The sequence below is a fragment of the Thermobia domestica genome, chromosome 1 (assembly GCF_964235325.1).
Source record: "Thermobia domestica chromosome 1, izTheDome1.hap1.1, whole genome shotgun sequence".
In the NCBI taxonomy this organism is placed as follows: Eukaryota; Metazoa; Arthropoda; class Insecta; order Zygentoma; family Lepismatidae; genus Thermobia; species Thermobia domestica.
The window spans coordinates 52,283,165-52,308,488 of NC_137454.1; positions in this window are offsets into that span (position 1 = coordinate 52,283,165).

A 25,324-nucleotide genomic window follows, 5' to 3' on the forward strand; every position below is an offset into this window, starting at 1 on the left:
TTCATCTTACTCCGAGAAACATAAAGAACGAAAACGCGTCACCATTATTCAGGAGGATTCCTTTCAGAATGACTTAACTTGAAAATCCGCCTCTTTCTATAGCTGTTCGGCAATTCTCGGTCGCAGGAATCTCTTGCGGGTAGCGGGGATTATGAGTTTACCTCAACAAAAAAAATCTCGTAATTCAAACTACAAAGATCCACGTTCCCCTGAGAAGTGTTTCCAACTATAGTAGTTTAGCTAAATTGAATACAAGAAATTTACAAAACCAAAATTATCCGGAAGGATGTCAGGGGCAACTATTTTGCACTAGTGATTCCATATACGCACCATAATGCCTAAGAAGCAATCAATTCTCCTAAGAAACTGACCAATTATTATCACCAAATTTGTGTTCTTGTTTCAATTTCTGTGCATGTCTTTATATACATCAAAGTGACATTGTAGCATATGTGGAGGTCACCATTTCGTTGTAGTATATATATTATCGGTATCTTATTATGAAAACGTATTAACATAACATATTGACTATCAACAATGTACAAAGTTACCCCTCCCCCTACAAAAGTTACGAAAAAAAATACCAATAGCACAAGAATATGGGATCTTCATACATGAAAAAATTACCTTTTGATATGAATCTTCGGAAACACGCGCATACCCATCGTCGATGACACGCTTGCTGAGTAGAGACTCATCCCTAGGCTACCACTTTGAATCCCTGCTGCGCTTCTACCCTGACTAGGTTAAATAGCATTCCTACTTTGGGTACAGTTTTACTATACGGATCCAGGGATTCTAAAATGTACAGAAACATTAGGGCAAGTCTTTAATTTGTTCATTTTATTTCGAGGATAGAACCCAACCGACCTATATGGGGCTTCCCTGTTAATACTACTACTACCACTAATACTGCTACTTATACTTGCTTCGAGAACACAACACAAACGAAGCACTTTCGCGCCCAGTTCCTACTACTATTAATATTCCTCCTCCAACTAATTCTACACTTACTCCTACTCCTCCTGCTACTACTACTACTTATACTCACGTCGAGAACAAAACCCAACCGACCCTGTAGGCCTTCTAAACTGTTTCTACTACTACTATCACTACTACTACTACCCCTCCTCTTACTAGTACTACCACTAATATTACTACATCTATTTCTTCATAATCTCCTCCTCCTACTACTAGTATCATGGTACTTTTCCTCCTACTACTACTAATAGGAATCTTAGCACAAATAAATTGAAACTTCGCGGCAGAAGGTAGACCAATCAATACAAGTTCTTGATGAGGTAACAAGATTCCAGCAACCATTATTAATACTTTGTTGACTGTTCAGGCACCAATAAGCCATTAGTCGTGTTACCACAACATAATTGAGGGTTACTCTACCGACGAAACTATCATTAAAAATTGAAGAGGAAGACTCACTACCGTTTTTTCCTCCTGGAATTTTCAATGGTAGTATCTTCTGGCAAAGAAATACAATTCTTTCTTTAAACAAAGCAGCTTCCATTAAACAACATTTACACAATTTCCCCAGTGGAAGCACTCAATGATTTTGTAGTAATGTCATGGTAAGATCCTTATATGTCTGATGATATATTCACTCGCATATATTCACTAATTTTGCAATCATCACATAGTGGGATACGCATAGGAATACCGCTTGCCATTTTTGATGTCAATTTACCACGCCAACGCTTCTCATTTAACAGTTTTGAAATGTTGTTTTCTACCTTACACACTTCGGATTAATACACAGATAAGCTCAATCAGTGGTTATCTATACATACGAGAATGTCACCCTCAGTACTTAATGCAATTACACTTTAAAAATCATTTTTAATCAAATAAGGATCTCATAGTTCACAACACGCACCATCATTTAATATATAAAAATTGAAAGAAAGGTAATCAATGCCATTTAGTTTTCTTGACGAAGCAACGAACTACTTACCAGTTTAAGTGTTCCGCAACAACCAACCGGAAAAACAACCTTCCGCCTCATGCGCCACCCTCCCTCAAAAATTTAAACACTCAACACGGCTTCCATCCGTCAAATGTTATTACGCAAGAAGTTGTGTAATTCTAAAATTAAATTTAAAAATTCAAATAGATAATTTGCAATCTTCGTTACCCGCGATACTAAATCGACAACATATCTACAAAACAATCAATCAGAACGTGAACTTCTAGCTTCTAAAATGCTTATACCTCGGTTTATGTTCCAAAAATGCATTATTACAGATAAAAAACTATATTAGTTCATCAACTAATTGAATTCTATTAATTTTGATACTGTTAAAAGTTTCTTGATCATTATTATTCTTATCCAAATTCAAAGTGATAAAAAAAATAAAATGAAATATTTTAGTTTTACACCCAATCGTTTTGCAACTAGGGTAAAGGAAATGCTGATGATGAGCAATGAATAGAGAAATGAAATGAATACAATGAGATGTAACGGAAGAAAGCCCAGAAAACGTATGCATACGGTGATAGTTCATCACAAAATACACTTGTCTTGAACTGGGATCTAACCAGGAACCCATTCATCACAGATGACCTCCCACCACTGAGCCTCCATAACCCCATAAAGTCTAAATAATACAGACACTCGCCGATAATGTGCTTCAAGCTTTTATTAAAGCAATCCACGATTTCAGAATATTTTAACTCAATATTATAGTGCATAATCCTTTTTTCATATAACCTCTGTAGTATCGCAGCAAACCGATGTTGTCAAATGTATTTTAAACAATTAAAATTATTAATGTATAAGGATTCCCATATAATGTATGAGAATCCTTAAACTTATAAAAAACGACCTACTTAGAAAATCACACTAAATAATTAATAACGTATATTTGTAGAACTACCCTTCTCTAGACAAAACATTAAAATTAACTTCGTAAGTAAAATAATGCATAATTCAGAATGACTAGAAAAATAAAATCCCTTACATGTTGTAACTTTATTTTTGAAAAGAAGAAATTATTATTATTATTATTATTATTTGATTCTGCTACTTTTAGCTAATCATTTATATTAAGTTGGTTAACTCTGCCACCAAGTATTAGGGTGACGGACTAAAGGAACAGCTTTCTGAAATACGATGGTCACCGCTTCATACTGAAGCTGGTTACACTAAGGATAGAACCACAAAATATCACGACAAGTCATATCAGATCGTTAGTACAAACATAAGTAAATGAGAATATATATATATATATATATATATATATATATATATATATATATATATATATATATATATGTGTGTGTGTGTGTGTGTGTGTGTGTGTGTGTGTGTGTATACCTCTGACAGCTAGGAAATCTAATATAACATGTATATTTGTGCTACGAGCTATAAAACGGGTGATAAAAAGATTATGTAGGTGTATAATGGAGGGATTAGTGATTATAATTGAACCTAAAATGGATGTTCGTAAGGCCACTATTCATTTATATGTTCCTGATCCTTGAGAAGTTGTTTTTTTTTATTGTTCATATCCAGATATGTTTATTCAAATGATTTTCTCATTTAACCTGGAATGACAACTTAGTGAGATCTTTGATTTATTTCGCTTTAAAATTCTGTTTTGTTATATTTGAATTTAGTGGAAGAAGTTTATCCGTCTGAGGAATCCCGTTAGATGTAGTGAACGTTTATCTCTGTTCCTCTCTGCTTTAGCTTCGTAATTTAACAAAAAATAGCGTGGAGTGATTTTCCGAAAGGGTTCACCTTTCCCTATGCGACTGTCCATTAGGGTGTGTCGAAAAATACCTTTTTTTTTTCGAAATCCGGTTACGGCTAGTGCGGATTTTTGGCCAAATGGCATCAACAAAGCGTATACAAAATTTCAACTCGATCAGACAACTCCTTCTGCTGCCGAGTAGAGCCCAAATATTAGAAAAATCAACGAAAGATTCACTTTTCAACTGATTTTTCAAAAAATATTTTTTTAAATATTTCCTATACTTTTCGGTCTTTTAAATTTTTGAAATAGCATTGGAAAGGAGAAAAAATACTTAAAACAAATTTATTACGGTTATTTCTGTACATCACAAGCATAAAAATCTAGTTAATTATTTGTAAAAATGCACTGATTTTCTGTCCTATCGTACAATTAAATTTTAATATAAAATTATTGAAGTCTCTTGAATAACGAAGAAAACACTTTAGTGCTAAATTCTAAGAGCAGTAATAGTATAAATAATGTGCCCCCAATGCCGTGTGCATCTGCTTATCACACTAGATCACCTGCCGCCCACCTCTCCCCGAACGCCTCTTCTCTTGTACTTGCCCAGCTGAAATGATCTGTATTATCAGTCGCCAGTAATCAACCAGCTGTGTCGAACGTGATTGTCGCTGCTTGAGTTATTTATTAGTGCTGTAGGAAATTTTAACTACATAATTTGTTTTCGTGTGACGTGCAGTATGTAGAAGTGAGAACAGTGTTTCAGTTGTGTTAAGTATTTTTTATTAGGAAGAGAGTGACAGATATTTACGCCTCAATCAGCGGCGAAGCAATATTCAGTGTCAGAAGGATTGTCGCAATGATATTGAAGTACCATAATATTGTCCGCGACTTGCAAAACTCAGCAAAGTCCGGTTTCCAAACTTCTGCGAAACGAATTGCTGATTTTCAACAGTCTGCCAAAAATATTTCATTTGATATAGCCTTTTGTAAGTGTTCCGATCCTCTTGCCTGCAACTGCGAAAAAGGAAGAAAAGTGCCAGTGCTAGAGGTGCCTTCTCTTCTAGATCAAAGAACCATAAGATTGAGGCGTAATCTCAATTTTCTACTATCTTCCTGGCGACGATAGAAGATAAATCCTTTGCTGAAGGCTCTTTCCGGGATTCCGAAATTCTCATTTTTTCTTCTCGCCCCCATAGGTATTGTCTCAATACATTTCAACGGTTGGTAGCTGTGTTCTACCCAATTCCTTGGGTGTCCCAATAATGTTATTCCTAACGTCAGACCGTAACAAACTTGTCGATGCCGTAACGTCAGCGTATCTGTCACTCTCTTCCTTATAAAAAGTACTTAACATAACTGAAACACTGTTCTCACTTCTACATACTGCACGTCACACGAAAACAAATTATGCAGTTAAAATTTCCTACAGCACTAATAAATAACTCAAGCAGCGACAATCACGTTCGACACAGCTGGTTGGTTACTGGCGACTGATAAGACAGATCCTTTCAGCTGGGCAAGTACAAGAGAAGAGGCGTTCGGGGAGAGGTGGGCGGCAGGTGATCTAGTGTGATAAGCAGATGCACACGACATTGAGAGCAAATTATTTATACTATTACTGCTCTTAGAATTTAGCACTAAAGTGTTTTCTTCGTTATTCAAGAGACTTCAATAATTTTATATTAAAATTTAATTGTACAATAGGACAGAAAATCAGTGCATTTTTACAAATAATTAACTAGGTTTTTATGCTTGTGATGTACAGAAATAACCGTAATAAATTTGTTTTATGTATTTATTTCTCCTTTCCAATGCTATTTCAATAATTTAAAAGACCGAAAAATATAGGAAATATTTAAAAAATATTTTTTGAAAAATCAGTTGAAAAGTGAATCTTTCGTTGATTTTTCTAATATTTGGGCTCTACTCGGCAGCAGAAGGAGTTGTCTGATCGAGTTGAAATTTTGTATACGCTTTATTGATGCCATTTGGCCAAAAATCCGCACTAGCCGTAACCGGATTTCGAAAAAAAGTTTTTTTCGATACACCCTACTGTCCATGCTTACTTCGGTAAGGTTCCGTCAGCACAGTGTAACGAAAATTTGTAAGGAATGAGGAAACCTGCATTATGATATTGATTATCTATACCAGCACATTAGTATCGCTCTTAATCATGAACTCGTGCCCTCTGGATACCATAATAATGAAATGGTGCTGTACATCTCTCCCTCTCAATCAATCTTTCTCCATATCTATCTCTCTCTTTATATATATATATATATATATATATATAGATATAGATATAGATAGATAGATAGATAGATAGATGGATAGATAGATAGATAAATATATATAGATACGTGGATAGATATAAGCTGTAGTTAGAATTATTTGAAATTTTACAGGAAAAAATGAAAATTATTGCACGATACAATGACAGGGTTGGTTTCCTTATATACCAAAAATGCAATCTAATAAAATTTGAATTTGATTTTCTTTTGTATAGTAAACATGTTAAGTCGATGAATGCCATCTCTTAATATTGAGATAATGAGCTAAACTTAACCTTTAAAATATATTTATAGCTTACCTTCTGTCGTGAATTAATTTCATTTATTGTGTACGAAGACTCCCTCGTTAAAAGTCCATTCATTGATATATGATTTCCTTTATAAGATCTCAATCGATTGCTTGAGGAATTATGAATCAAGGTTTCAACAGAACCATTTCTAAAATAGATTTATGTTATTTCAACGATGTAATACATTTAATCAGGTTAAATCAAAAAGCAAGTTCTTTTTATATTGTTTCAACTATCCTCGCAAATCTAGATGGAAATTCTTTTATCGACAATTTTTGAGAGAAAATTCTTTATTTAAATGTTATATTATGTATTACTTTGAATCCACTAGGAAGAATGATACTGAAAATTTAAACTCTTATAAAAGCTTATATGTTATTCTGAAAAACTATATTGATAGCAGTAATATTGAACTTAGATATATTATTCGTAACTCGACGTTTAATGCATGATAATTTAATTGATATCTATCAAGATCCATGCAACAATGCCCATACCAATACCAATATTCACAATTGTATATATATATATGCCATATCTACAGGTATAGCATTTGGTAAGAGGTGGTCTGAGTATCTGCAAGGATATATAGAAAAATGATCGTGATAATAATAATCATAATACATAAAGGTGAGAGAAAAAAGAAAAGAAGTCGATAGTCTGTTGAAATGTAGTGAGCTTCATTTACAGTGTAGTGGAAAATAAGAGAACTCATATTTTTCGCTTGTTGTAAAGTCATGACTGCGTCAACGAAGAGCAGGAACAATCACAAAAAGTCAACGTTTTATTTCTTTACTTATTTTAGTTTTTCACTATTACTTTTCTGTATTTTAAGTATTGTAAATGTTTACAGAATTTACTTCAAAATTTTGTCTCCATGTTATTTCTGAAAAATAAAACTGGATTATACGTCTGAATGAGGATTATCCTACAAGCTTATATTCGAAATAAATTTTGTAGTACTTTGAACGTATTGATGAGTGTACTTTAAACAGAGACCCATATTTTATAACGTTAGTATATTATAATAAATTGTACGTAACATCGACCAGTGTACTGTTAAATGAAGACCCATATTCTATAAAGATCTTCGGTTTGTATAAATATCGATCTATATATAAACAAGTAATATTTCAAGAGTGGATTATTATTTAATAAGAAATTGAAAGGTGACAGAAAAATTGAATTTCAACTTGAAATCGTATATTGTTAAAAATTGTTGAAGCGAATGAAGAAAGCACATGCAAATATGAATATGAATTAGATTCGAATATATATATATATATATATATATATATATATATATATATATATATATATATATATATATATATATATGCTCTAATTAAAGTGATTGCTAGGTTATTATATTAGTTTGTTCCGGAAGAAAACACTTATCAAAAGCATAATATGATATTTATGCTGCGAAATATTCTTATGTGGAGTCATTTGGTGAGTGTAAGTTTTGTTATTTGATTACTTTGTATCTGAAAGTAGTATATCAAATTCCCGATCCTATAAATATATTTTTTTGTAAAATATACTATTGACAAAATGTCTAAGTTCTTTTTTGTTGAGATTCTAGATTGATTGTAATGTATTGTTATGATGATTGTAATATTGGTTGAGATTAACGTTAAATATGAATTGCTTGAAGTCAAATATCATTTCATATATATTTTTAATAACTTAACTAATGTTATATTTCAATACTTTTGATAGAAGGAACTTGAGCTTAATTTTTTAGTATATATATATATATATATATGTATGTATGTACTGAGGTGTGTCATCTTCCTGACGCAGCGTGTATGCGGTGTTTGTACCTCTGATGCCAGTGTAGATTAGCTAAATGTCCTTCGGCATAGAGCATTGATGGAGGATATGAACTATAAATTGTGTTAGATAATGTAAGAGTTAGGAACAATGAGAGTTAGTGAGAAAAATGGGGCCAGGTTTGACAATTGCAGTAGCTCGTCTTCAGAATACTGGGTAAGGGATGAGCTATACAAACACACAGACATACACAGTATATATATATATATATATATATATATATATATATATATATAGTGTTTGAAAAAGAATTGCCTAGTTTTAATGTGTTCTAGAATCAGTACAAGGTTTTCTTGATTCATCAAATCGCAAAGTTTTGCTCACCTGCAGTTAGCAGGTCTGCTTGACCTTGAGACGACACCAGTGCTGTTTTGTTTTTTTGTTTCCTCAGTTCAGTCCAGGGAGGCGTGCAGTGCAAACCAACTCAGCAACAATGAATGTGTGCTACGCACCAGATAGCACAGTGTGTTATTTGGCTTGTGAAAACCGAGTCAGTTATAACAGTGTAACGTAATTTTAGGCGTCATTATAGTGGCGAACCACCTACAGAAAAAACTATCCGTCATTGGCTAAAGGCTATTAAGGAGACCGGTAATATACAAATGGAATCCGGTAGTGTACAAATGGATTCCACTTTAAGTCTAACAACATTAAACAAAACTTGAAGGAATTCTCTTTCATGATATATACTTCTTTATCTAAGTTTTCATTCATTTGCCAATTAAAATTATACTTAAGACTAGGGAGCTCGTTTTCAAACACCCTGTATATATAAACTTGAATGTGTTTAATAAGGAAATAAAACTTGGCTACAATTCATAAAAGCTTAGGAAATCACAGCATAACATTATTAGTTTGGTCATTAATTTGACAAATTGCTCTCCTTTTCGAGTTTGTCACCCGATATCATGTAACTATTTGTCACCCGATATTTTGTGAATGTATACCCATCCCTGATAACAAAAATGACGGATGTCAGAGACAACTACCTTACGTGAGGGAAGGGAGAAAAACGAAATTTTACCCGTTTCTATTAATTACTGTATCTCCGTAACCATTGGAGATAGAGCATCCAAGCTTTTTTTTTTTCATTTCGTTTGTTAATCGTCTTCTGCAATTTAATTCTAGTGAACGTTTGAGTTAAATCGAATGGTTTTGTTATTTATACCAATTTACAGCACTGTCTCGCTAGTTGTCTATACGAACTGTGTTTCCACCCTTCCTACGTGTTCTCCCATCTTCGTGCATTGAGATAAATGTGCGTCTCTTTAGCATACGGGCAACATTTGCAGCCAAAGCAAAAACACGTGTTTGTTGTTTTCGTTTCTTCTTTCCTCCTGCTCCTTACCACTCTTTTCCATCATTGCCGTTACACATTTTGACAATGATGTACACAAGATTGGTTCATTTCCGGATGTTCTACTGCTTCTCATGGATGTTTTCTAGCTTTTTGCCTTGTCTCAACTATGCGTAGTATTTCGTACATTTAAACTTTTCCGATATAACTTGTCGGTTTCACTATATTCCACAAATTCGCATTTTGATCCCATTTGTATACCTTATTTTACCATTCCAATGCGCTTGTTGGACGATATAAAAGAATATGTGTCCCTTCCTTTCTGATGTTTTTATGCCTGTGCAATCTCATCACAATCGGCGTGTAATACCGAGGTACTCTACCTTGTGAGTAAGGAATTTCTCAATGTATAAATTAATATGTACGTTACTGTCGATACTAATTGTGAAATACAATTTGAAAGAATGTGTTAAAGTCAACGCATTGACTTTATTCATGAAAAGAAATATTGCTAAAATATTTTTTGTAACATAAAAATGCCGATTTCACCCCAGATTTCACTGAAGTACTCCCGACTGGGCCACTATTGTTTATTTTTCCTCTTTATCTGTTCAACACTGATTTTTGTATGTCCTAGATATATATTACATATGTGTTCGAGAGTAGGGAAATCGGCTAGTCCTTTTTAAATGACTTTTCAAACATAGTTATTACCCAACTCATTGTTATGTTTATCACGTTCCTTTGATTAGATATATTTTTTTTCAGTTCAGATGTTAAGCGTTATATATTTTTACAATTCCATGTTCATTAAATTCGTGTCGTAAGGAGAAAAATAACTTACATATTTCTCATAAGTCTTTTCTGTCAATACCACCTGGACACAAGACCTCACACCTCCAAAATGACGTCCTCATCAGAATACCACAGACATCTTAAACATGTTGGTCCCGGCGTCCCTCACAAGGAACATAAATTATAACGAAATTATTATTTATTTAAAACATTAAAGTCAGAATGGCTACATTGAAAACTGCTTACAAGGGATGATCCATCTATGATGATCTCCTGTAAACAGTTTTCAATGTTGCCAGTCTAATTTTAAAGATGTAAGAAAATAATAATTCCGTTATACTTTATGTCCCCTGTGAGGGACCGACATGGTTAAGGAAGCCACAAGTCCTAGCCACATTATAATTAAGTTTACACTCATTTTACTCGTATTTTCGTAAATACACGTTGAACTTAATACTTGTAGGATAGAAATAAGCTAGCATTGCCACTATGATAAAAGAAATATTATTTGCGAAAAAATGTAATCTTTTATTGTGGAAGTTTAAATCCACAATCGGACTGAAAAACAAAATAATGATGTCATGACAAATTCAAGTAGGATATACTTGGATTTAATTATTGTTCTAAAACTGGTGTTTCAAGTTTAAATAGCATTTTCAAAGCTACATTTGTTCCAGTGACATAGCTGCAGTTACATCTAAACAACTTACTATGAATATTTTACATTTTATATACATATTACTAAATATAACTGTTTTATTCAATATATGTTTTCAGCTCTATTTAAGAGTGGACTGGAGCATGACACAGTTCCTACTTTTTGCCTTATTTGCTCTTTCGGAGCTGTCAAAGAGCGCTTTGTAGCGAAAGGCAGAAATTATAGGTATGTGAAAAATCGCTTGGGTGCCTCTCGTCGCCCAAACTGCTGTCAGTCTTGTACACAGCAGGGGTGCCCTTGCAGTAGGGGGTATAATAGGATATCTGCTAACTTTGTTCAGTGATTGAGAAGGAAGCTTCTTACACTGCGAGGATGAGAAATAAAAAAAGAATTACTTGGTCTCTCTTTGGAAAGACATGCATTTTTTATTTGGTCTTCGACTTGAACACAGAGTATGTATTTGTTTCGTTTCGCAATCAATTAATCTCATCATCAGGCATGTAGAAACACATTACATTACATTTGGAAAGAAATGTCGTGTGTTAAACGCATGCCTCACTGACCCCCTCTGGAAAACAAAAGTTATAAACCGTATATTTCAAAAGAGTTCCGCATGAGTATTTCATATTCCTTATGTTCTGTACGTCACATCCATACCCAGCAATAAACTACGTGCACTTCTCTGTTTTTCTTCATTCATGTACAAAAGAATGGCTATCCGTATTGTTTCTACACTCTTTTTAAGATTGAAAACATTCTCGTCGCAAGAAAAATATTTTTTTTTCACGTTCTTGATAGTGCAACAACTTTTCTTTCAACAAATGCTACTTCTCGTTTGAGATTGAATAGCAATTGGAAGACATGATTGTTTATTTTCAAAGACCATATACAGTTCTGGAATCCCGGTTCGCACATTTACGAAGCTCTCAGAACAGAAAATATTCATTACATTCGTTTTTAATATTAGTTACCTTCATTTTTCTACATCTCTGCACTTTTAGAGACGTTTTCACCTCCTACCCCTTGTACGATTTTCTCCTCCAACGAACTTAACTTACACTCTGAACCATAATTAGCAATATGTGAAAGTTTAATTCGAATCGGTTCTTGCATTCGTCAATTATGCAAACAACACAAATGCTGTGCGAGTCGACTATTTTGCTACGCTAAGTGTAAACTAAAAACTTAGAATTTTAATATATTTTTCTTCACTTGTACTAACGAAATGTAACTGAAAGCAATTTATATGATTCTCGTAACGAGCTACCCTGTAATGTCGAACCAAGGGCTTCCAAGCTCAAGCCATGCGAGAAAATAAAAAAGCGTCTTAACACTAGGTTTGATCCTTACCTCGACGCTACATTCACGTATTGAATCCGAAATCTCTCACCTGCCTTCGACGTGTGTGGTCACAGGTTTAAATCCTGCTGGAAGTCCAACGCCTCGGATGAATTCCCAAGTAGTGGTTCGGATCCCAGTTTAAACTATAGGTCCCGTCTCTAATCAGGATCTATAGCCTCGGATCAGGGACCGTATAAGCGCAAACGGCAGGGACTCGTCTGCGTTCTTCTGAGCTGTGGTGCCAGGAAAAGCATCAAGACATAACCCAAAATTCCACTATATGTAAGTATGTGCCTACCTTAAAGGTCCTGTATCTGAATTTTCCATTTCGGAAATCTTGTTTTTCAAAACATGTTTACAGCCTTGTTGGAATCTCATTCCCCCGCCGAAAAAAAAAAACATTCAACAGACATTGATAAAATATTCAAACAATATTTTTATCACTATTACGGGCACCATCTAGAATTACTGAAAATGCTCAAGGTGTATATTTGTACACACGGCGAATTCCGATTCAGCACCCGCAATTTAAGTAGAAACACTCGAGAAACGTCTGACACAGCAGCGCATATCTCTCTTCATCACAGGCCAGAAGCCAACACGAAACTCTAGGGGAGGGGTAGAAGTTGAAGGGCCTCGTGCAACCACCATATTATAGTTCATCACCATAAAATAGTTTATTACCAAGCCTCCTGTGAAAATTCTAATTTCGATAGTACAAATTAGGGAGGTGCGCTCTCTAGACCCATTCTATACGGTCCTGCTTCAATATTGGGTAGCAAGACAGTACTCAAAATTCTTTTATTTTATTTTTTGTATTTATATTTTGATTTCTTTGTGTTGCAATCGATTTTGAGGCTTATTTTCCAGAGGTGTCAATTTTATCTCACTTTCCTTTCTGGAAATCATCACATTTCTCACAATAGAACACATTTCAAATCTGAGTATTGGGGGACAGATCCTCCGGTTCAAAAATTGGAGGGGGTATGCCCCCTAGTAGTAAGGGTCATCCTATCTTAATTTTGATTATCCAATTTAACGGCCCATGTAACAGAGCGTTAGTGTGAATGAGTCAGAGGTACATTCACCGGGCTAATGCGTTTGAATGACGACATTGAATTGAGGTTTTTGCAACAGACGTTATGATAGTTTATTTGTTCTCATTTATGGTTTTAAAATTACTAAAAACGTGGTCTTAGAAGATTTATTACGTTATTAATTAGTACAGGTTTATGAATGATTTTTTTTATTTCGTTCCCTTTTATGGCATAAAATTTCGATATTTTTTATCAACTTCGATGAGATGTCATTAGCCAATGTCGCTATATACTTGGTCTAATCCTGATGCTAATGAATTAGATGTATTTGGTTCCAGTTAATGTATTCTTATGACGTCACTGAACTGGGATTTTAGTTTGGAGGTGATGATGGTTTCTTTCGTTTTCTTCTATGGGTATAAAATTTCTTAACCATTTCCCTGTCCACTTAATCCGAAGTAACCAGGTCCTGGCGGAGAAACCCGAGTTATTAGGATTTCCTCATTTGTTTCAATTTCGACCAGGACGAGCAAATACGCACTTTGTTTCGTCGACCGTTCTTTCGTGATATATTGCGAGATATTTCGTGTAAAACATAGCAACGCTTGGGAAGAAAATTCGACCAGAACTGACCTACTTACAAGGAAGGGTCACGCAGTGGCTCCGCTGAGATCCGAACGAGACAAATGTGTTTTCATTTGATATGTTATAACTAGATGGATCCCAAACTTATACGTGCCACCGAGCGGCATATCGTGAGTTACAACATATTTTGTAATGTAAGAACTACAAAGCTGGCAGAATATTTTGACCGAATCATTTGTTCGGAAACGGTTGGGTAAATGGAAAACTAGGATAATATGTATCCCGTCATTTTCAAGAACACACTTTTTCGGATAAAAAAGTTTGCCCAGGATTCTCGCAGCGTCCCACATGGGGTCCAACTCAAAATTTTCAAATGGCAAGAGGGATTAAGTAGCACATCGTTTGAAAGCTGTTGCAAAATGAAAGAAGATGCAGCAAGTCTCGACTCTCTACGACAACCCTGTGCAAAATGGCGGAGGGTCAAAATGTAAACAAAAACTTAATTGAAAAGTCAATGGTTACCCCTATAAATCGGAAACGGTGAGAAATGTGAAAATAGGAAAGGAAGTGTGGCATTATTTTCAAAGTACAACAATTTAAGGTAAAACGTCTTGTCCGAGGGTCCCCACATGGTCCCAGGTGGGGTCCAACTAAAAAGTTTCAAATTGCAAGAGGGGTTAAGTAGCTCATCGTTTGCAAGATCTTGTTAAATGAAAGTAGATGGATCAAGTCTCTACTCTCTACGACAACTCTGTCCAAAATTGTGGCGGGTCAAAAAGTAATCAAAAGCTTATTTGATAAACTATGGCCACCTCGAATCCAAGATGGCCGGTTAAAACGTATGTCGTTCATAACAGTACAAATTTAAATCTCTATTTTTCTCTATTATATACTTAGAAACAATAGGAAGATTAAAGAACAATTGAATTTCGATTCACCTCAACTATAATTTCATTCGGTAACAACACATATATAAGTTTTGTTTGGTTCCCTCACCATCATTTACTTTAATATAACGAATATGCGATGAACACACAACTCTGACTTCCTCTAATTTTGTCAAACGTAGTTCATGCATAAAGGACTTGCTGCACCAGTAGGTGGGTGGCTCTATTGTAATTCGTAACTGCGTATTCGTGGCGGTTACATTTGTATGTCATTCGTTGGTTTGATCGCAATACTCCAAGCAATACCAAATAAAAAAAATCATTTGCAAGATTGGCGAGTAGTACCAAACCATGTGTAAGTCATTTCAGTACTTCGAGTTGCGCCAAATTTTGTTGGTTTAATTACAGTATTCCAAGAAATAACATATTTATATACAAACTCATTTTTCACGCTGGCAGCCATATTGGATTACCTCCAACACCAGTGGTTTGAGCTGGGCATGCGTTCGATACATTCTACGGCATTTTTAACTCAAGACGTTTCGTTTTTGAACATTTCGCATCTTTTCGTCATCCACTGATCAACATTCATGCCAAATTTGGTTTTCCTAGCTTCAGCAGTTTGGTATGCCTACCCTTTCGATATAGGTTTTAAGCTGTCTCTTGGATTCAAGGTGGCCATAGATTTTCAATTAAGCTTTTGCTTATATTTTGACCCGCCGCAATTTTGCACAGGGTTGTCGTAGAAAGTCAAGACGTGCTCCATCTTCTTTCACTTAACAAGAGCTTCAAACGATGTCCTACCTCTCTTGCCGTTTGAAACTTTTTAGTTGGACTCCACCTGCGACCATGTGGGGACTCTGGAACAAGACATTTTCAGGTTGTGCTTTGAAAATAATGCCACGCTTTCTTTCCTGTTTCCTCATTTGTCGTACCGTTTACCGATTAATAGGGGTAGTCATGGACTTTCCAATTAAGTTTTTGTTTACACTTTGACCCGTCGCCCTTTTGCGCACGGTTGTTGTAGAGAGTCGAGATTTGCTGCATCTTCTTTCATTTTACAACAGATTTCAAATGATTTGCCAGTTAACCCCCTTGCCATTTGAAAATTTTGAGTTGGACCCCATCTGGGACCCCGCGGGGGACCCTGGGGCATTTTTTCATACCACAAAAAGTTTCTCGTTGAAAATGGTGGGATAAGTGTTGGCAGAGTTTGTCACTTACTCAACAATTTCCGAACAAATGACGGTTGAAACTATTCTGCATGGTAATTTTTTGTAGTTCTTATATTACAAAATATGTTGTAACTCACGATATTCCGCCCGGTGGCACGTATAACTTTGGGATCCATCTAGTTATAACATATAAAATGCAAACACAATGGTCTCGTTCCGATCTCAGCGAAGCCACTGTGTGACCCTTCCTTGTTAGTAAAACGAAATAACTCGGGTTAATCCGGGAAGCGGTTAAACAAGGTCTTTAATCTCTTTCTTGATGATTTATTACATTATGAATTAGTAGACCCCAGTATGAATTAGTATTAGTATTAATAAGAAAATTGAAACTTTAGAAGGAACTTAACTTTTTGTAAAAGTTTAGATTTCATTGATTTGACTTATGGAACTCGAATCACGATATTCAAATATCAAAAGTGTGTCCAGGAAAGGATACATTTATTTGAGACGCATACAAGAGGGGAAAGGGCAATCTCGGACCTGACTAGTACCTCTTACATAACAACAATAATTTATATTTAATTCTTGTGTGTATTAAATAAAACTGTTGCAGAGTTTAAAAAGCTTCTTTTTGTATTCACTTATACGCACGTGTTTTAAAGCAAGCGTCACCTATATCGTGTTGCATACGCTTACGTACTAGTTGTGAGTATCATTCGCATTGTTTGTTATTGCATATTGAACAAATACGGTGTTTAATTGTGTGTAATTATTTACTCTGGAAGGATACTTTCATTATTTAAGAAGGTAAAAGAGATAGGTATAGGGTGATTTCAGACCTAGTTAGTAAGTTGTTTCTGTCTTTGGATTGAGATTTTAAAAAATATCGTCAAATTTATTGTTTGTTTAAATCTGATTTGTTCACTGTTATAACGATTAATCATAGTTATCTAACAAGATAATATCGAGGAGTCACTAACTACGAGAGAACAAGAAATATATTTGTAACGTTTCACCCGGAAAGGATACATTCATTCTTTGAGAAGGTAAAAGAGAGAGACATAGAATGGTATCGGACCTAGTTAGTAAATTGTTTCTGCCCTTGGATTGAAATTAAAAGAAAAAATATCGTCAAATTAATGCTTTGTTTAAATCTGATTTGTTCACTGTAATAACGATTAATCATAGTTATTTAACAAGATAATATGCAGGAGTTACTCATTACGACAGACCAATATCTCGTTTCCGTGTATCTCGTTTCCGTTTGTGCATTAAAATAAAAAAATAACGTCATATTTACTTTTGCTTTAATCTGATTGGTTCATTGTAATAACTAATCAAACGAGATAACAATGAGTACGAATTTGCTTGAGCGATTTAAACGTTCAGCATTCCAGTGTTTAGTTTAATTAGTTAGGGCGTAGTTTTGGAAAACCTGCCAGTTTCAATTCATCTGTTCCGACAGGACTTGTTACTTGTCGTTTAGGTTCATGAATAAAATGTTCTCAATATTGTGTAATATTTGTAAGCTTGTTTTCTATTACATTTTATTGATGAGCATAAGCTCTTATAGAGCAAGGGTACATGAACGAACATTTTAAAATTTCGTGATTGATACCAAGGTTTTGTGCGGTAATTTGGCATAACCAAACTAATGGACTGCAGAACTAATTTTAGTATTTAATCACCTAAAATTGCTAGAGGTATAATTTGGGAACATTTCTAACCTCATGTATTCTCTTTACTATGTTATAGGGACGAACTGTCTTTATTTACGATTCAAATGTCATGTGTTTGATTCTTGATGAGAGCTTATATGACTTCGATATTAACTTAATCTCTTATGGTATTTAGAATTTATGTTCTCAATTGTGTTCAGCTCTTCAAAGTAGAGTTTGCTGTCATTTTGTTTAAATATAACGAGCATATTCACTAATCCTAAGCTTTTGATAATAGAGAACCGCCAAAAGTATATGATACTTTAAGCTAACGCTATTGGTCCTGGCGTTAGCTCGTTTGATTTAAATTTATGTTTATATCCTTAATAACCTTCACGGTTTAATTTAAATCATCTCAAAAACAATTTAGTACCTGCCAAAAATTTAAGATGATTGCAATGATTGCAAAGACGTAATGGCTTCACAGTTAATCGACAAACAATATCCGGTTTTTAACTATTAGATTAAATAGAGAAGGATTTTTAACTGTTCGATTAAATTTTGAGTATTGACTAATTTCGAGGTATTGCAAAAGTTCAAGTGAAAATTAGAACCTAAAACTTTTTAACTCAAAATTTTAAAATAAAAAAATCAAACTAAATATTGGAACAAAAAACTTTAAATTTTCCACCTAAAAGCTTGAATCCAAAATTTTCACATTAAAATTTTCAAACTTTCAAACTTTAGAACATTAATAATTTTCGAAGTAAGATTTTAAATTAAAACTTTCGAAAAAATGAAAACAAATTGTTTCAACCAAAACATTTCATAAAAAATGTTTTAGAACTAAAAAGTTGAAAACAAAATTTTCGAACAAAAATTAAAGGGTTTCTCCAACCAAAATTTTCAAACTAAAATTTTATAACTTGACATTTTCAAAACAATTCTTTTAGAATTAAAAATTTGAAACCAAAGTCTTGGAGTACAAAATTTAAAGTTTGAACCGAAACAAAAAATAAAATAATTCAAGATTTTGGAACAGACTTTTATGTAAAATTTTAAGTAGAGGTTTCAATGTGGTCACTTAATAAAATTACACCTTAGAAGTAGACGGTTTTCAAGAAATGATCGTTTTTGACTACATATATAATGTTAAAATTCAAAGTGTAAAATTTGTTAATGGATTGCATGCTTGAACTAGAAGTTAGAGGTACGAATTAACCCATGTTCGACAAAGATAACTTTCCTCAATAACTACCCTATATTCAAGTATTATAGTTATAACTTTCACCATTTCAGATGACGAGAAAACCTCCATAAAATTTAAAAGAATGGGAATCTCTCTCTCTCTTCTCTCATAAGCACAAAGTACAACTCAAGATAGGTTGAATGCATTACGTTAGAAAAAAAAAACTTTCTTTAACCTAGTGACAAATTCGAGTGGTTAAATTACGACGTCACCAATGTATAATACCTCATAGATAAAATTCTCAAATATGAGCTCCTGACTTGTTTTTACTTTATAAAACACAATGTACAGGACCACGTTTGTATTTCATGAAGTTTTTAAATGGAAACAAATGCCATTTGTTTAGCATTTCATTTGCAAGGTCGATTAACCCTTTCGGGATCCTGGGTTTTTGGGTTATTTTTTAGACTTTCAGTCAAGCAGCTACTGCATCGTCACTATTTATCCTAGGATCAAAGTTCATACCTCATTCTCTTTAGTATGAAGCTGGCTTTTAAATGGCGTGCCCATATCATATACCAGTCAGCTGTACTTCCTTGAGAACGTCAACATTTAAATGCCATTCATGGAAAGACTGACACATGACGTTTTGGATACGAATGAAATTTTTTAAACTTTAATCAATCTTTAATAGCACGCACTTATCGCCCACCGTAATTCAGAACAGCACAACCCTGACATCGTATTTGAAAACAAATGGGAAAAAATCAAACATAGAACAACTAAATTAAGCATAATGCTTCATCACTCGCTATTGAAAACACGGTTTCAAGGAATTACTATTGCAGTGCACGATACTGATCACGAACCAAATTTACAGTGTCACTGAGACTTGGATGATGTCACAGAACAAAAATGCAAATGCTGCATTCTTTACCTATTACAAAATTAATTACGAAACTGCCCCGTATCTTCATGTGATTTCAAGTGCAGAATCAATATTTCTTTCAATTGAAATTGGTCAGCTTATAGTATAAAATCTGTTCAAGACCTCTCCTGGGTCGATTTTAAGGTTTCTTCAACCCATCAGATGGGAATCGCTGTGGTAAGTTGTTTTCCCTTATAAAGGTCCAGGAGTCGATTCAAGGTGTTGAAAACATGCGTTTATGTTTGTTTTCTTGTAGGGACCTGGGTTTCACGTCTTGATCAAGTACCGTAGATGCTACGATCAGCCAAATAGTTAAACTCGATGATTATAAGAAGCTTTGTGTCCTTTCATGATGATTCGAAAACAAAGAAAGTCAGGATATGGCTGGCCAATTAACTCATAAATAGACAATGATCTTAAACAAATAAAATGTTACAGTTCTCTGAAACGGTTCTTAAGTTAGCACTGTCTGATGAGATAAAGCTTCATTAAACTTTATTTCAAGCAATATCATTGTCTTGGTCCGCCTATGGCTTGCCAAACGATTTCAGATCTCCAAAACTTAGTCGCGAATACTTCTCAAACCAGTAAACGACTATGGTTATGTCTTATTAAATGGGTTATAACCAAGCAGATCATTGCCAAATTTCAAAATTTTATGTGGTTTTCTCCTCAACTGAAATGTTGAATTTTATGACTATAATACTTGAATATAAGATAGTCATTTATTAAACGTTACCTTTGTCCGAAATTGGATAATCCCTACCTGTAACTTTTAGTTCGAGCTTGAAATATTTTTACACTTTTAATTTTGAGATTATAAACGTAGTCCAGAACGCAAATTTCTTGAAAACTGTTTGTTTCTAGGGTGTAATCTGATTAAGTGATCACATTGAAACCTCTGCTTAAATTTAAAAAAATGATAGAACATTTCCAATCATATTTTTGTTTTGTTCCAAATATTAAATTTTCAGTTCAAAAATTTTGGTTTGAAATTTTAGGTTGAAACAACTTGATTTAAAAATTCCATATTATAAAATTAAATGTTATAAAATGTTCAGTTCCAAAACAGTTTGAATCTTTTGGTTAAAAAAAAACTTTAATTTTTCGGTTCGAAAATTTTATATCAACTCTGTATTTCTAAAATTTGACTTGAAATGTTATGGTTCTAAATTTTACGTATTATTGTTTTCGAAAAAAATATTTTAAAAATTTAATTCAAAAATTTCAGATTGATAGTGTTTGTTTTCAAAATTTTAAATTCGAAAATTTTGTTTTCAATTTTCTTGTTCGTTAATTTTGGTTCGATTCTTTAAGTTTTTGCAAATCTGTTTCGAAAATTTTAGTTTGAAATATTTTTAATTCGAATATTTGAGTTTAAAATTTTTAATCGAATATTTCAGTTTGAATTTTTTGACTTGTAAATTTGAATTCAAAAATATTTCTTCAAAGGCTTTTGGTCGAAAATTTAAATTTGAAGATTTTAATTTCAAAAATTCCAGTTTGAATTTTTTTGCCTTGAAACTCTTGAGAACAACAATTTTTAGTTTCAAATTTTCATTTGAACGGTTATAAGAACTTAAAATCATTCAAGACTGAAAATTCAATCTAATTGTTAACAACTGTTTATTTGTTAATCAAATAGTGAAAAACTGGTTAATCTTTCACGGTTAACCAGGAAACAATTACCTCTTTGCACTTACTGGAATTTTTTTGGCACGCACTAAAATATTTTGAGATGATAATTTCCTAAATTGTGAAGGTTATTTAAGATATAAATATAAATTTAAATCAGACGAGCTAACACAAAGATCAAGAAGGTTAGCGTAAGGTATCAATATTTGTGTGGTTCTCTCCTATGAAAAACTTAGGAGAAGTGCATTAGAGTAAGTATATCGTCATTATGTTTAAATAACATGACAGCAAACTCTACTTTGAAGAGCAGAACACAATGACCATGTAGAGATAAATCCTAAATACCACAAGAATTTAGGTTAATTTCAGTCATAAGATCTCATCAAGAGTCAAGTTTATTGCCTTCGGACCCTAAAAATAGACAGTGCATGCCTATAATGTAATATAGAGAATACGTGAGCTTAGAAATGTTCTGAAATTATGTGTTTAGCAATTTTAAGTGATCAAACACTAAAATTATTTCTGGAGACCATTAGCTTGGTTCTGCCAAATAAACGCACAAAACGTTGGTACCTATAAGAGCATATACTCATCCATATAATGTAATAAAAAACAATCTACGTTACAAATGAGAGGTGTACAGTAGATGCAAAAGTGGCAATCTCCAATTGGCCGAATTTTTCAGAACGAGCTATTAATTTGTGTCTTGTTCACCCAATAAAATTTTAACGTACTAATTTTTTGACATAGTAGATTATAGCAATATTAGAGCGTTGAACATAAATTTTCCCCAGAGAAAGTATCTCAGTTTTTGTAATTACTGTTTCAAAATTGGAAATTGCAAGTTTTGGAAATGAAGGTGGAGATTGCCAGTTTTGAACTTAAATAATTTGTAAGATTGCTTGTTTCCAATTTGAAGACCAATCAAAACGTGGGTTTTGCTGAAAGGTGAGCAGACAAACAACAAGATTATTTTTTTCTACTTTTAGTATCTTACCAAAAAACATGCGAAATGTGAACAAAAATATCCTTTTTTCACCACTTACAAAAATCTGTGGGAAGGATTGGCAAAGACACCTTTTTTTAACTTGTGAACAAAACACACTGAACTAGTCAAGAGTTAAAACAGTACTAGCAAAAATCTCGTTGCTTATTGCCTTAATGTAAACAGCATTTTTTCTACTTTTATTACCTTTCAAAAAAACTTACTTTGAACAAAAAACTCGTTTCCCCACAATTAACAACACTCTAGTACAGACTTGTTGACTCATTACCAAGAAGTGAAAAGGTTTAGAACGATTCCAGACAAGCGACACGGTCGCCATGGTTACGTCTGACGCCAACGGGCCTTTGATTGGATGAAGTAGAGATATTCATTTTGAACCGCACCGGGAAGTGGAGATTGCAAGATTTGGAAAAAGAAATCGTGATATTAACATCCAGTTTTTACTGCGAGGATTTAGGTTTTTATCCAAACAAACATTCACCGCTCGGTCGGGCACACTTAAAACAATGCAATCCCACCTCTAACTCATTTTTTTTTTTTAATTGGAGATTGCCACTTTTGCATTTACACCCCTAAAATATTACGCAATTGTGAGAACATTTTATTCATAAACCTAAACGGCATACAACAACCATGTCTGAGGAGTTTAAATTGAAACTGGCAAGTTTACCAACAATTACGCACTTACTAATTAAATATTGGAATAACAGACGTTAAAATCTCTCAAACGAATAACAATGTTTCGTACTCATTGTTGCCTCGTTAGATGAGTTATTACAATGAACCAGTTCGATTAAAGCAAAAATAAGTATGACGTTATTTTTTATTTTCATCCATAAACGGAAACGAGATACACTAACTGGGTTCGAAATATCACCTCTTCCTTTTACCTTATTGACGGGGGGCGCGGTGGCTCAGTGGTAGAGCGTTCACCTCTGGTGCTTGGGGTCCCGGGTTCGATCCCAGCCTCCGCCAAGTGAACTTGGTGGTGGACAAACACCGTGCTCGTGGGTTTTCTCGGGGTTCTCCCGTTTCCTCCCACTTTCTCCATTCCACCATTTCACTCATCTCTCATAATCACCGTCTCCTTTAGCCTAACCGGCATAACCGTGGGACGAAAAACTCAAAGATTTCATTTTTACCTTATTGAAGAATGTATGTATCCTTTCGGGGTGAAAGGTTATACATATATTCCTTGCTCTGCCGTAATGAGTAACACCTCGATATTATCTTAAAAAAAATCAATCCAAGGACAGAAACAACTTACTATCTAGGTCCGATATCATCCTATACCTCTCTCTTCTACCTTCTTAAAGAATGAATGTATTCTTTCAGAGTAAATTATTACACACTATTAAACACCATATTTCTATAGCCTATGCAATGATACTGACGCCAAATACGTAACCATATGTAACATGATATAGGTGACGTTTTCGTCTAAACATGTGATTATTAGAAAATACACCAAGTAGGTTTTTAAACTTTGCAACTGTTTTATTTAGTACGCAAATGAATGAAATATAAATTATTGTTGTTATGTACGAAGTACTAGCCAGGTTCGAGATCGCCCCTCCCCTTCTTGTATGCGTCTCAAATAAATATATCCTTTCCTGGACACACTTTTGATATATGAATATCGTGGTTTGAGTTCCATAAGTCAAATCAATAAAAACTAAACTTTAACAGAAAGTTAAATATTCCCTACAAAATTTTCAATTTTCATATTAATACTAATACTAACTCATTCACTACTAATTCAAAATGTAATAAATCATCAAGAAAGAGATGAAAGACCTTGTTTAAGTAATTGTATACCCATAGAAGGAAAGCTTCGGTATCCTCTTCAATGATGAGTTTCTGAATAATGCAATACACAACAAGCACCACATTAACAGCAATTTCACTTGGAAATGATACAACTAACAATCTAACTTTGCAATAAGTAAACTCGTAGTTTTTCGTACTAGCATACCTTTATTTAGTTAGAATACATCATTGCATTTATCACAATAGAACCTTCTTGTAACATGTGTAGAACAGTACCCTACTAAGTATGTTAGAGAAGATAGGTCGTCATTTTTATATTTTATTAGATCTTCTTCCTCAACGACAAATTCAACGAGTTTCTGATGGAACGAAAAGAAGATGGTGACATGCAATGTAAGAGAGAGAAAAACAGGAGGCAATCACTACCATGTGTTTACCGTTCTTTTGGCTACATAAGAAGTCCTAACTGTTTAATTATAAAAGACAAGTTTTTTTTTTTTTTTTTTTTTTGAATATTTTGTATCATTTCTGTCACGAACATATTTAAAATGCACAAGCCCACTTCTTAGGCTTCTCGAACTGATATTTCAAATGTTCTCGAACTTCCTGCAAAACAAAAGTATTTTCCAAATCACTGAAATTTCCTAATGCCTTCGCATATTTTGTTCTATTTGAATTTCTCTAAAGGAACACTTAACTGATATTTTTGATTTCTCAGTTACATATATTCCTTAATAATGGTCAGATGAAAATTACTAAAACAACGAAGTCCCTTCTTTTAACCATGCTCCAGTACGCAAGCAATTTTAGGTTATGAATCTTATCCTGGAAATCACTGAACGTCAAGAATGTTCTTTTAGCTTCTTATTCGCTCTCAGTTGCTTTGCTGTTGTAGATGTAACTCAAACTTTTGATTTCTCAGTTACATATATTCCTTAATAACGGTCAGATGAAAATTACTAAAACAACGAAGTCCCTTTTTTTAACCATGCTCCAGTATGCAAGCAATTTTAAGTTATGAATCTTATCCTGGAAATCACTGAACGTCAAGAATGTTCTTTTAGCTTCTTATTCGCTCTCAGTTGCTTTGCTGTTGTAGATGGCTTCTTGCAAATTTTGAGCTTCTCGTTCTTAATCTCTTCTTCACAAGACAGTCGAAGATGTGCTTGTGTGTTAGAAGTCTTGTGCTAGGATGGGTATCCTGGAAAAACTATCAGGAATTGCATTGTC